Below are 13,621 nucleotides of genomic sequence, written 5' to 3'. Positions count from 1 at the left end.
CCATAGGTATGTCATAATAAGGTACATCTTCCATAAAACTTGATGCATCAAGAACTGAAAAGATCAACCTGGATACCACTAGTTTGGCTTATTTTCTTTAAAATCTTTTGTTTAACATGTCATATACAACCATATTTAAGGGAGAAATGACCTTCCTTAATAGTCCACTGGAAGCCACAAATATTGGCTCTGGGCCTCTCATGTTGTCTGTCCTAACTCTTTTATTATTGCTCCTCAGAAACATTAAAGAGCCTTTGAGCACTTTCTCCCATAGTTTCTTTCTTCCCCGTTGACAATACTTTGCAAGAAAGGTCAAAGGGATTCCCAGATGTGCGGTGGCATATTTCAAAGTGAGCTGGTGTCTCATAGAGGAGAAAACATTGTAAAAGCACCACTCTGGTTTCAGAGACAATTTATAAGATCTCTTGCTGGACAACTTTTTGGTGACTCTCAAACAGCTAACCATATTGTAACAGATGGGGCACCATGAGTGTCTTCATTTATTAAGTACCCAAGGGGACCCATGTGATGCTTGGAGGGCTACATAGAACATAATCTCCAAAATTGCTTCTCTCTGTACAGATTATGTGGGAGAAGGATGGCTGAAAGAGATCCTTTGGGTTCTAAGATGAACAAAGCCTAAACTAGTGCCTCTCAGACAGAGATAAATGAACCTAGTTAGCTATTGTTATAGGCTAAATTGTGTCCCCCCATCCCATTCATATGTTGAAGCCCTAACTCTCCAGTACCTCAAAATGTGACTGTATTTGGTGATAAGGCCTATAAAAAGATGGTTAGGTTAAAATGAGTTCCTGAAAGTGGGCCCTAATCCATTCTAACTGGTGTCCTTAAGACAGGAGGGAATTTGGACATAAAGAGAGACACCAAGGGTAGCATACACAGAGAAAAGACCATCTGAGGACACAGCAAGAAGGCAGCTATTTGCAAGCCAAAGAGAGGCTGTAAAAGAAACCAACCCTGCTGACACCTTAATCTTGTACTTCTAGCCTCCAAAACTGTGAGAAAATACATTTATATTGTGTAAGCTATCCAGGCTGGTATTTTGTTATGGTGGCCCTAGCAAAAGAATACAGCTACAATTATTTTCCCTCACAGTTAGGCTTATTTGGCAATCTAAGTTTATTTAATCCAGTTATTGGTCTGTTATCAAGTGCTTTCTGTGCTGTGAAATGAGGTGACCATGTAGCCATGCCAGTAGGTTGTGGCGGGGTGTGGAGTGGTGTGCCGTAGCTATTCAGAGAAAGTACCTACTGGTGTTGGGCATACAACTTAAAATCTGAAGGGACAAGATGCAGCTTGCTTCCTTGCTCCAAAGCTCCTCTGCAGAGGGCTTTTTAAGAATCTTAAACTTGAAGTCACACACAAAACAAGATGAAAGAGTGAATTAAAATGAACTAGAATTAAATTGAATTAAATTAAAATACATTGAATTAAAATATATTATAACTAAGATTTAAATCAAGTCTCAGCTCCTGCCTGCTGCAGAAGTTATAGGAATGGAAGTGCTAACCTCTTGCTTTTGTTCAAATCCTGGATTTCCACCTGGGGTAATTATATTAGCCCTGCATTTAATTCTCTTTAAAGAGACATTTGCATTATTGTCCTCATCTTTTAAAAAAATTCTCATGTAAGGTTTGTTGTAGTATGATCTTTAGTTAGTTTAAAGGGCTCCCAATTATTTATTAGTTATAGGATGTCAAAATTTAATGATAGTTTTAGTCATTTTTTTAAAGATTTTATTTATTTATTTATTTGTCAGAGATAGAGTACAAGGAGGGGCAGCGGCAGGCAGAGGGAGAAGCAGGCTCCCTGCTGAGCAAGGAGCCTGATGTGGGACTCGATCCCAGGACCCTGGGATCATGACTTGAGCTGAAGGCAGACGCTTAACCAACTGAGCCACCCAGGCATCCCTTAATGGATAGTTTTAAATAAGATTTTCTAAATAAATGTGGAATGTCAAGATTTGCTGCAGTTTACATTTCTAAAAGGAATAAATCCTACAATAATGATTTTAAGAACTCATATAGAGAGAGCATTTATTACGTGAAATTGTGCTAGTGTCTGTGGAATATACAAAGACAAAACATACATAGACTTTATTGGAAAGGTAACTATGTAATCAAGTGAGTATGGTACAGATTAGAATGTGTTAGATGCAACTTTAGTTATTGTTAAAGTTCTGTGGGAAGCAAATTGGGTATCACAATAAAGGCTTTGTGTGTATGTGTGTGCATGTGTGTATAGTTTATGTGTATGTATATATGGTACGATATATATATGGTACATATGTATAATATGGTGTGATGCTTTATCATTTGTAAATAATGTTTAAATAACCTGCTTTTAAGCTTCAAAACATCCTGGGATGGTAGGAGGGTAAGGTATTATTCCCACATAACAAATGAAGACACGGGTGCTCAGAAACTTGTTCCTTTAATTGCTGACCTAGTGCTTCTCTAATCTCTCTCCTCTGTCAGATATTTAAAGTGGCCTTTATGAGAAGAAAAAGCAATTGGTATCATTTCCTGGAAGAACCCATAGGCTGGGAGACACAGTAGTAATGTCTTGATTAATGAACTCTTGAGGAACGCAGCTCCATGAATGAGGTTAGCGCAGGTATATACTGGGAGTGAGAGGAGGCTCAGCCAAGGCAAAGCGATGGGAGTCTCCCCCTTGAGGCCACTACAGAGGTCAAGCCTCCTGTTGCAGAAGGGATGTCGGGGAGGATGGAACTACACATCCTAGAACCTTGCTATACTTTTTAAGAGGTTTCCGTATTTGTTACATAAAGTATGACCCCCCCCATTCTGTGTTCCACCTCATTAATAACATTTTCACTGTTTTGTGTTCACTGCTACCCATCATTTGGTTACAGATTTGCTGAAGATATAAACAACTGTTTGTTGTTGACAGTTTGTTGATGTTAATATCATTATAGTGTTTCTGACCAGAAGAATATGAATGGAAATGCTTAATAATTATTTTCTATTTCTTGTATCTAGTTTTTTACCATGTGTTCTTACCCCTCTAATAAACAAAGCTCCTTCTAAGTTCATTTTCCTCTTGAACTCAGTCTCCACTCATCCATCTTCCTTCATGTTTTATATTCAGTCCTTTTCTCTTTAACCTTCTACCTCTCATTCATCAGATGCTCTCTTTTTCCAGTATCAGGAGAAATGTGTGGTAAGTAGAGAAAGGACTCAAATCTTTAAAACCTCTCTAGGCTAGAGCACTGCTTGCACAAAGCCACTGCTAAGCATAGCAGCATTTCTAGTTGGTTACTATAGAGACAGTCAGCATTAGATGGAGTCTCGCTTGACAGAAGCTAGGCAAGGAGGCTTTGTGAGATTGGAGGCCTCATATGCAGGGTCATGTGGAAGAGGCCAAAACCTAGAAAAGAAAAAAAAGAAAGAAAAAAAAAAAAAGAAAAAAAACCTAGAAAAGATACGAAGGGGAGATGTTTCACAAATGAGCTAACAGGTAATTAATTGATAGATTTTAGGTTGGTTAAATCTGTGCCTGCAAAAGCCTTGAATCCAGCACACGAAGAATATACTTCTAAGAAACCCAGTATGATTACAATTTTTTTTAAATAACAGCTGTGCTGCTATGAACATTTGTGTACAAATTTTTGTGCAGGACTTATGTTTCCATTCCTTTGGTTATATGCTTAATTAAGAGTGGAATTGCTGGGTCATATGATAACTCCTTTTGAGGAACTACCAGGCTGTTTTCCAAAGTGGCTGCACCATTTTACATTCCCACCAGCAACATGTGAGCGTTCTAATTTCTCCACATCCTCACCAATGCTTGTTATTATGTCTTTTTGATTATAGCCATGGGTGGTATGTGAAGTGGTATCTCATTGTGTTTTGACTTATATTTCCCTGGTGGCTAAAGATGTTGAGCATTTTTTGTTTGCTTATTGGCCATTTGTATATCTCCTTGGAGAAATGTCTGTTCAGATCCTTTGGTCATTTAAACAATTGGGTTTTGTCTTTTTCTTATTGAGTTGCAAGAGTTCTTTATATATCCTAGTATATGTGCTGCCGAAGCAATCACAAGTTCTTTATATATATATTTTTTTAAGATTTTATTTATTTCTTTGACAGAGAGACACAGCGAGAGGGGGAACACAAGCAGAGGGAGTGGGAGAGGGAGAAGCAGGCTCCCCGCTGAGCAGGGAGCCCGATGTGGGGCTCGATCCCAGGACCCTGAGATCATGACCTGAGCCGAAGGCAGATGCATCATGACTGAACCACTCAGGCGCCCCAGTTCTTTATGTATTCTAAATACAAGGCTTTTATCAGAGACTTTCAGAGATTTGTGTATATGAGGTTCAGAAAAATTTTCTCCCATTCTGTGAGGTTTTTTTTTCCTTTTTTTGGGTGGTGGCCTTTGCTGCCCAAAAGCTCTTAATTTAGATGAAGTACAGTTTATCTATTTTGCTTTTTTTGCTTGTTCTTTTTGTGTCACTTCTTGAAAACACTGCCATTATAATCAAAGGTCATGAAGATTTACACCTGTTTTATTTAATTGAAGCATTTTATACATTTACTTTATTTTTGTTTTCTTCGAGGATTTTAAGTTTCATTTTTTAAGTTTTTTATTATAATATTCAGTGTATTTAAACTAAAATTTAAAAAAAAAAAGCAGTTCATCCATTTCTCCCTCCATACCAATAGATAGGCAACCACCAATCTATCTCTTGTTTCTATGAGCTTGATTCTCTATATCTATGAGCTTTTTTAGATTTCACATGTAAGAGAGATCATGCAGTATTTGTCTTTCTCTGTCTGACTTACTTTGCTTAGCATAGTGCCCTCAAGGTTTATCCATGTGTTGTGAATGGCAAGATTTCATTCTTGTTTATGGTTAAATAATATTCCATTGTGTATATATACTACAATTTCTTTATTCATCCATCAACGCTTAGCTTGTTTTCATGTCTTGGCTATTGTAAATAATGCTGCAGTGAACATGGAAGTGCATGTATCTTTTCTAGTTAATGTTTTTGTTTTCTCCAGATAAATACCCAAAGTGGAATTGTTGGATGGTTTTCCTCTAAGAGTTTTATACTTTTAGCGCCTTATATTTAAGTCTTTGATCCAGTTTGAATTATTTTTGTATATGATGTGACGTAGGGGTCCAAATTCATATTTTTGCATGTGGATGTCCAATTTCCCAGCGGTATCATTTGAAAAGACTATTCTTTCCCCCAAGAATGAATTGACCATAAATGTACGGGTTTATTTCTGGACAATCAATTCTGTTCTGTTGGTCTATATCCTTATGCCATTACCATATTGTCTTGATTATTGTAGCTTTGTAGTAAGTTTTGAAGTCAGGAAGTGTGAATCTTCCAACTTTGTTCTTTTTCAAGATTATGTTGGCTATTTGGGATTCATTGAATTTCCATATGAATTTTAGTATCACTTTATCAATTTCTACAAAGAAGATAGTTGAGGGGCGCCTGGGTGGCTCAGTCGTTAAGCGTCTGCCTTCGGCTCGGGTCATGATCTCAGGGTTCTGGGATCGAGCCCCGCATCGGGCTCCCCGCTCCGCGGGAGGCCTGCTTCTCCTTCTCCCCCTCCCCCTGCTTGTGTTCCCTCTCTCACTGTGTCTCTCTCTGTCAAATAAATAAATGAAATCTTTAAAAAAAAAAAAAGAAGATAGTTGAGATTTTGATAGGGATTGCATTGAATCTGTAGAAACCTTTGGGGAATATTGTCATCTTAACAATATTAAGTCTTCCAGCCTGGGTGGCTCAGTCGGTTAAGTCTCTGCCTTCGGCTCAGGTCATGATCTCAGGGTCCTGGAATCAAGCCCCATGTCAGGCTCCCTGCTCAACAGGGAGTCTGCTTCTCCCTCTCACCCTGCTCGTGCTCCCTTGTGCTCTCTCTCTCTCAAAAAAAAAAAAATAAAATCTTTTAAAAAAGTGTATAGGCATACAACTGATTTTTAAAAATTGATTTTGTATTCTTAAACTTGCTGAACTCATTTATTAGTTGTAATAAATTTTTTGTGGATTCTTTAGGATTTTCTGTATGCAAGATTATGTTATCTGCAAATAGAGATAGTTTTACGTCTTCGTTTCCCCCTCTGGATGCCTATTATTTCGTTTTTGGCCTAATTGCCCTTTCCAGAATCTCCAGTACAGTGTTTAATAGAAATAGTAGAGTGGGGTTGCCTGGGTGGTTCAGTTGGTTGAGTTCCCAACTCTTGGTTTAGGTTGAGGTCCTGGTCTCCAGGTTGGGTCCTAGGATTAAACCAGCATGGGGCTCTGTGCTCAGCAGGGAGTATGTTTCTCCTCTTCCTCTCCTTGTGCCCCTCCCTCTCCCCACCCCCTGGATGCTCTCTCTCTCATAAATAAATAAATCTGAAAAAAAAAAAAAAATAGAGTGAACATCCCTATCTTGTTTCTGATCTTAGCAGGAAAACATTGAGTCTTATACCATTAAGAATGATGTTTAGTTGTGGGTTTTCTATAGATGCCCTTTATCAGGTTGAGGAATTTCCCTTCTGTTCCTAGTTTGTTGACTGTTTTTACTGAAAGAGTATTGAATTTTGTCAAATGTTTTTGCTGCCTCTGTCGAGGTGATCATGTGCTTTTTGTCCTTTATTAATATGAGAGTGGTACATAAATTGGTTTCCAGATCTACATCAATCTTATATTTCTCAGATAAATCCCACTTGGTCATGGTGTATAATTCTTTTTATATATTGTTGGATTTGGTTTGCTAGTATTTTGTTGAGGCTTTTGTATTTGTAGTCAGAAGAGATATTGGTCTTTAGTATTCTTGTGATGTCTTTGCTTTTTGGTATGTGGGTAATACTGACCTCATAGAATGAGTTAGGAAGTGTTCCCTCCTCTTCAACTTTTAAAGAGTTGTGAAGAATTGTTACTTGATTTTTTAGATGTTTGGTAGAATTCACCAGTGAAGCTATCTGTGTGTGGGTTTTTCTTCATGAGTAGTTTATTATTATTACTAATTCAATCTCTTCACTTATTATAGGTCTATTCAGATTTTCTTTTTTTCTTGAGTCAGTTTTGGTAGTGTCTTTCTAGGAATTTGTTAGTTTCATCCAGGTTATAGAAGTAGTTAACACACAGTTGTTCATTGTATTCCCTTATAATAATCCTTTTTATTTTTCTAAAGTCAGTAATAATGTCTCATCTTTGAGTCCTGATTTTAGTAATTTGATTCTTCTCTTTTATTGGTTTGGTTAGGTACCTAAAAGACTGACAACTTTTGGTTTTATTTTCTCTGTCATTTTTATATTGTCTATTTCAGTTTCTGCTCTAATATTTATTATTTCCTTCTTTCTGCTTGCTTTGGATTTAGTTTGCTTTTCTTTTTTTTCTTTTCCAGTGTCTTAAGTGGAAGCATAGATTATTGATTTCAGATTTTTCTTCTTTTTAAATGTAGGCATTTATAGCTATAAGTTACTCTCTAAGAACTGCCTTAGCTGCATCCCGTAAGTTATGGTAAGTTGTGTCCTCATTTTCTTTCCTCTCAAAGTATTTTCTATTTCCTTTTTCATATTTTATTAATTTATTAAAAGTAATTTCTACACCCAATGTCCGGTCTGATTACTTTTTTATACAGCTACCTATTCATTGCATGGGTGTCTTTCTACACTATCCCTGACAAATGGATATTCCACATTTGCTTACATAATTACTTTGATGAAAAGTTACTGCTTTGTAAAGTAGCCCATTCCATTTTAAGCACCTCAAGTTTTCCAGTAGTTCCCTATAAAATTCTGCGTGATGGTCTCTGTTATTTCTTTTGAAGCTGCCCCCAATTAGTCTAATTTCTCTTCCAAAGGATAGTTCTCTAAGTATGTAAAAATTATTTTCTCTTCTCTAAATCTTTCAGGCTAATCATACCCTGTGCCATAAACTATTCTTTAAATAACATTATTTCCTTGTCCTTTATTATCTGTTTACCCTTCTCTTTTTTAGTATTTCTTTTAAACTTTGATGTCCCAAAAGTAAACATTAATTTTCTAGATCAACAATCAGCAACCTTTTTTCTATAAAAGGCCAGCTATGAATATTTTAGATTTTGACAGCCATACAGTGTTTGTCACAACTACTTAGCTCTGCCATTGTAGTTTGAAAGTAGCCATTGACAGTAAGTAAATGATGAGCATGATTGTGTTGCAAAAAACCTGTTTTTACAAAAACAAGTGGTTGGGCCAGATTTTGCCCACAGATCATAGTTTGCTGACTTCTGCTCTAGATATTATCTAACTAGTGCAGAAGCCAGTGTGATTATGTCTTCACTTGTGAATGCTATTCTCACATTAACATATTTTTAAAATTGTATTAAAATATTTCTCTGATATTAGCATAGCCACTGCAACCCTCCTTTGGTTACTGTCTAAAGTGTGTCTCTTGTAGACAACACATAGTTGGATCACGTCTTTATATTCATTCTACAAACTGCTTTTTATTAAAGTGTTTACATTTGACATACTTACTGATGGGGTAGGATTTATGAATGCTATATTCCACTGTTTTCCACACGGCTTATGTCTTCTTTGTTGCGGTATTCTCCATTACTGCCTTCTTTTGTGCTTAATGTAATTTTTAGTATATCATTTTAATACCCTTATGCTTCTTTTACTGTATTTTTTTGGGTGATTTTCTTAGTGATTATCTTGGGGGTTATTATAACATCTTAATGTAAAAACAATCCAATTCAGATTAATACTAATTTAATTTTAATAGTATATAAAAATTTTGTTCCAGTATAATTCTGTTCCCTTCACTTTCTTTTGTGCTATTGTCATACAGATTTCATCTATATACATTATAAGCTGATCAACACAGTTTTATAATTTTTGCTTTCTGTAGTTTTTACTTAAATCAGAAGAAAAGAGTTACAACAAAATTACATTGATACCATCTTTAATATTTACCTATGTAGTTAACTTTACTGGTGTTTTTTATTTCTTTATGTGTACTTGAGTTACTGTCTTAGTGTTTTTCATTTCAACCTGAAAGACTCCCCTAGTATTTCTTGTAGGTCAGGTCTAGTCACACTAATTTGTTTTTGCCTGGTATTTTTACTTTACAGTAATGAAATTGTAGAGTGTGTATTCTTTTGCTCAATATTTTGTTTTAATATTTCATCTATATTGTGTTTAGTTGCACTGCATTTTTTTATTGCTGTCTTATGGCACAGTATGAATATACAACAATTTCTTTATCTGTTCTGCTGTTAATGGACTTTTGAGTCTATCATGTGAGGTTTTTTCCTTCTTTAGTCTGTTGATGTGATAGATCATATCAATTGATTTTTGCTTGTTGAACCAGCCTTGCATACCTCAGATAAATCCCACTAGGTCATGGTATATAATTCTTTTTATACATTGTTGGATTTAGTTTGCTAATATTTTAGTGTACGTGCTGCCGAAGGGAGCACAAGTTTGCTAATATTTTACTGAAGATTTTTGCATCTATGTTCATGAGAGATATGGGCTGTAGTTTTCTTGTAATGTCTTTGTTGGGCTTTGGTATTAAGGTAATGCTGGCATAGAATGAGTTAGGAAGTATTACCTCTACTTCTGTCTTCTGCAAAAACTGTAGAGAATGGGTATCCTTTCTTCCTTAAATGTTTAGTAGAATTCACCAGTGAAGCCATCTGGACCTGATACTTTCTATTTTAGAAGGTTATTAATTATTGATTCAATTTCTTTAATGGATATGGGCCTATTCAGATTGTCTGTTTCTTCTGATGTGAGTTGGCAGCTTATGTCTTTCAAGGAATTGGTCCATTTCATCTAGATTATCAAATTTGTCGGCATAAAGTTGTTCGTAATAATTCTTCTTTATCTGCTTAATGTCAGTAGGATCAGTAGTGATGTCCCCTCTTCATTTCTGATATTAGTAATTTGTGTCTTTTCTCTTTTTTTTCTTAGCTTATCAATTTTATTGATCTTGTCAAAGAACAGATTTTGGTTTCAATGATTTTCTCTATTGATTTCCTGCTTTCAATTTCATTGATTTCTGCTGTAATTTTTATTATTCCCTTTCTTCTGCTTGCTTTGGATTTAGTTTGCTCTTCTTTTTCTAGTTGCCTAAAGTGGAAGCTTGTATTATTGATTTTAGATCTTTCTTCTCTTCTAATATATGCACTTAGTGATATCAGTTTCTGTAAGCAGTGCTTTCAGTGCATCGCACACATTTTGATAAGTTATATTTTGATTTTGATTTAGTTCAAAACATTTTTAAATTTCTCTTAAGATTTCTTCCTGGTCCCGTGTGTTACTTAGAAATGTGTTGTTTAGGGACGCCTGGGTGGCTCAGTTGGTTAGGCGACTGCCTTCGGCTCAGGTCATGATCCTGGAGTCCCGGGATCGAGTCCCGCATCGGGCTCCCTGCTCGGCGGGGAGTCTGCTTCTCCCTCTGACCCTCCTCCCTCTCATGCTCTCTGTCTCTCATTCTCTCTCTCTCAAATAAATAAATAAAATCTTTAAAAAAAAAAAAAAAAAAGAAATGTGTTGTTTAATCTCCATGTAATTTGGGATTTTCTAGTTCTCTTTCTGTTATTGCTTTCTAGTTTAATTACATTGTGGCCTGAAAGAGGATTTATGATTTATTTTATAAATTTGCTAAGGTGTGTTTTATCGTCCAGCATGTGGTCTATCTTGGTGAATATTCCATGGGATCTGGAGAAAAAATACATTTTGCTGTTGTTGGATGAAGTCGTTTATAGATACTTGTTATATTCAGTTGATTGATGGTACTTTTGAGTTCACTTATGGCCTTACTGATTTTCTGCCTGCTGGATATGTCCATTTACCATAAAAGAGTACGGTAAGTCTCCAACTATAATACAAATTCATCTACTTCTCCTTTGACTTCCACTAGTTTTTACCTCACATATTCTGAGGTCCATAAATACTAAGGATTGTTACATCGTCTTGGAGTGTTGACCCCCTCTTATCATTATGTAATGCTCCTCTGTCTCCCTGATAAATTGTCTTGCCCTGACATCTGTTCTGTCTGAAATTAATACAGCTACTCTCATATTTATTTGGGTTAGGGTTAGCATGGTATATCTTTCTCTATCTTTACTTTTAATCTATATGTCTTTATATTTAAGGTGGGTTTCAAAAAAGTAAAAATACAGTGGGTTTCTCATAGATAATGTATAGTTGGGTCTTTTTTTTATCAACTCTGATAATCTTTTAATTGGTATATTTAGACTGTAGATGTTCAAAGTGATTATTGACACAGCTGGATTTATACTTGCCATATTTGTTAGCATTTTCCATTTGTTGCCCTTGTTCTTTGTTCCTGTTTTTATCTTCCACTTTTCTACCTATTATGGTTTTAATTGAACATTTTATATGATACCAGTTTTTCTCCCTTCATAGTATAGCAATTATGCTTCTTTTTAACTTTTGTAATTGGTTGCTCTAGAGTTTGCAATATACATTTACAATTTTTCCAAGTCCACTTTCAAATAATACTAAAAACACTTCATGGGTAGCACTGTACCTTATAACTAGCAAGATATTTCTAATTCCCCCTCTCGTCCTTTTTATTATTGCTCTCATTCATTCACTTGAACATAAACACATATAAGCATACATATTTGAATACATTATTGCTATTATTTTTAACAAACTATTGTATGTTAGATGAATTAATAAGAAAAACAAGTTTTTATTTTAGCTAGTCCTTCTTCATTCCTCCTTACTTTATGTAGATCTGAGTTTCTTTTTCTTTTTTTTAACTTTATCTATATAAGAAATCTCTACCGCATGTGGGGCTCGAACTCACAACCCCAAGACCAAGAGTTCTATGCTTTTCCGACTGAACCAGCCAGGTCTCTTTGTGTAGATCTGAGTTTCTGACCTATATAATTTTCCTTCTCTCTAAAGAACTTCCTTTAACATTTCTTGCAAGGCAGGTCTCCTGGCAACAAATTACCTCAAAAAATTTTTTTTTTCTTTTTCACTTTTGAAGGTAATTTCATGAAAGGTACAGAATTCTAGGCTGGCAGGCTTTTTCTCTCGATACTTTGAATATTTCATTCTACTCTTGTTACTCACGTGGTTTCTGAGGGGAAGTTGGATATCATTCTCATGTTTGCTCCTCTACAGCTAAGTTGTATTTTTCCTTTGATTTCTTTCAAGATTTTTTCTTTATGTTTGATTTTCTGACATTTAAATATGACATGCCTACATGTAGTTTTTAAAAAAAAAAACAAAAAACATTTTTCCTGCTTAGTGTTAGCTTGAGTTTTCTGGATCCATGGTTTGGTATCGACATTAATTAATCAATTAATGACTAATTCTTAGTCATTATTGCTTCAAATATTGCTTCTGTTCCTTTCTCTCTTTCTTTTTATGCTGGTTTCCCATGACATTTATGTTACACCTTTTATAGTTCCACAGTTCTTGGATATTCTGTTGTGTTATTTTTCACCTTTTCTCCTGTTTGCTTTTCAGTTTTGAAAGTTTCCATTGAAACTTATACTATCTTTACATTCAGAGATTCTTTACTCAACCATGTCCAATCCACTAATGAGCTCATCAAAGGCAATCTTCCTTTCTTTTACAGTGTTTTTGATCTCTAGAATTTTTTTATTTTTTTCTTAGACTTTCCATCTCTTTGCTTATAATATCAGAGAAAAATTGCCAATATTTAATGTGAGAACCTGGGATAACTCTTGGAGTTAAAACTCACAAAAGTCTGAGGGTCCCCCATGAATGGAGATTTTAATTCTCAGAGTTGTCCACTCTGAGCCTCCAGCAATTCATCAATTACAGTTCAGGTTTTCTTATACCATTACTGGTTCCCCTAGAGGTAACAGCTCTGGTAAGTTGTGATTCTCTGTCTTTCTGTCTTCCTAATTTGGGGGAGGGGGGGCATTGGTTTGCCCTGTGACCTCATTTCTCTAATGCATCTTAGAAAAATTATTCATTTTTCAGTTTGTTCAGGTTTTAACTTACTGTTAAACAAGTGGCAACTTGTGGCAACTTCTGAGCTCCTTAAATGCTGGACTGGAAAACAGAAGAACTCACATAGATTTTCTCTTGTATTTTCTTCTCTGAGTTTTCATCTATAAAGTTTTACATTTTTCGTTTAGATCTTTTCATTCATTGAGTTAATTTTTGTATCACATTTGAGGTATGGATCAAGATTGATTTTTTTTTCTTTTTGCATAAGGCTATCCAGTTATTCCAGCACCATTTATAGAACAGATTATCTTTTCTTCATTGAATTGCTTTTGTATTTTTATCAAAAAATCACTTGACCAGATATGTATGGGCCTATTATTGGACTCTATTCCATTGTTCTCTCTGTCTCTTCTTTTTCTAGTATGACACTGAATTGATTACTGTAGCTTTGTAGTAAATGTGGAAATTAAATCATGACCTCCTACTTTGTTTTTTGGTTTGATTCTTCTATTTCCTTTGCTTCTCCATATAAATTTTGGAATCACTCTGTCAATTTCTATAAAAAGAAAAACCCCATTAGAATTTTGTTGGAGGGGGCGCCTAGGTGGTGCAGTTGGTTGTGTCTGACTCTTGGTGTCGCTCAGGTTGTGATCTCAGGGTGGTGAGATTGAGC

The 13,621-nt window shown here is 35.5% G+C and overlaps 1 protein-coding gene across 2 annotated transcripts in view; it reads left to right on the top strand.

Moving 5' to 3' along the window:
* MCM9 (minichromosome maintenance 9 homologous recombination repair factor) overlaps positions 1-13,621 on the top strand; it is a 91,581-nt gene that overhangs the window by 36,674 nt on the left and 41,286 nt on the right. The window lies entirely within an intron of this gene.

This window comes from Mirounga leonina, unplaced genomic scaffold, assembly GCF_011800145.1.
Source record: "Mirounga leonina isolate KUSES-001 unplaced genomic scaffold, KU_Mleo_1.0 Mir_53, whole genome shotgun sequence".
NCBI lineage: Eukaryota > Metazoa > Chordata > Mammalia > Carnivora > Phocidae > Mirounga > Mirounga leonina.
Note: the sequence above shows the minus strand (reverse complement) of the source record. Positions and strands in the feature narration are given on the sequence as shown.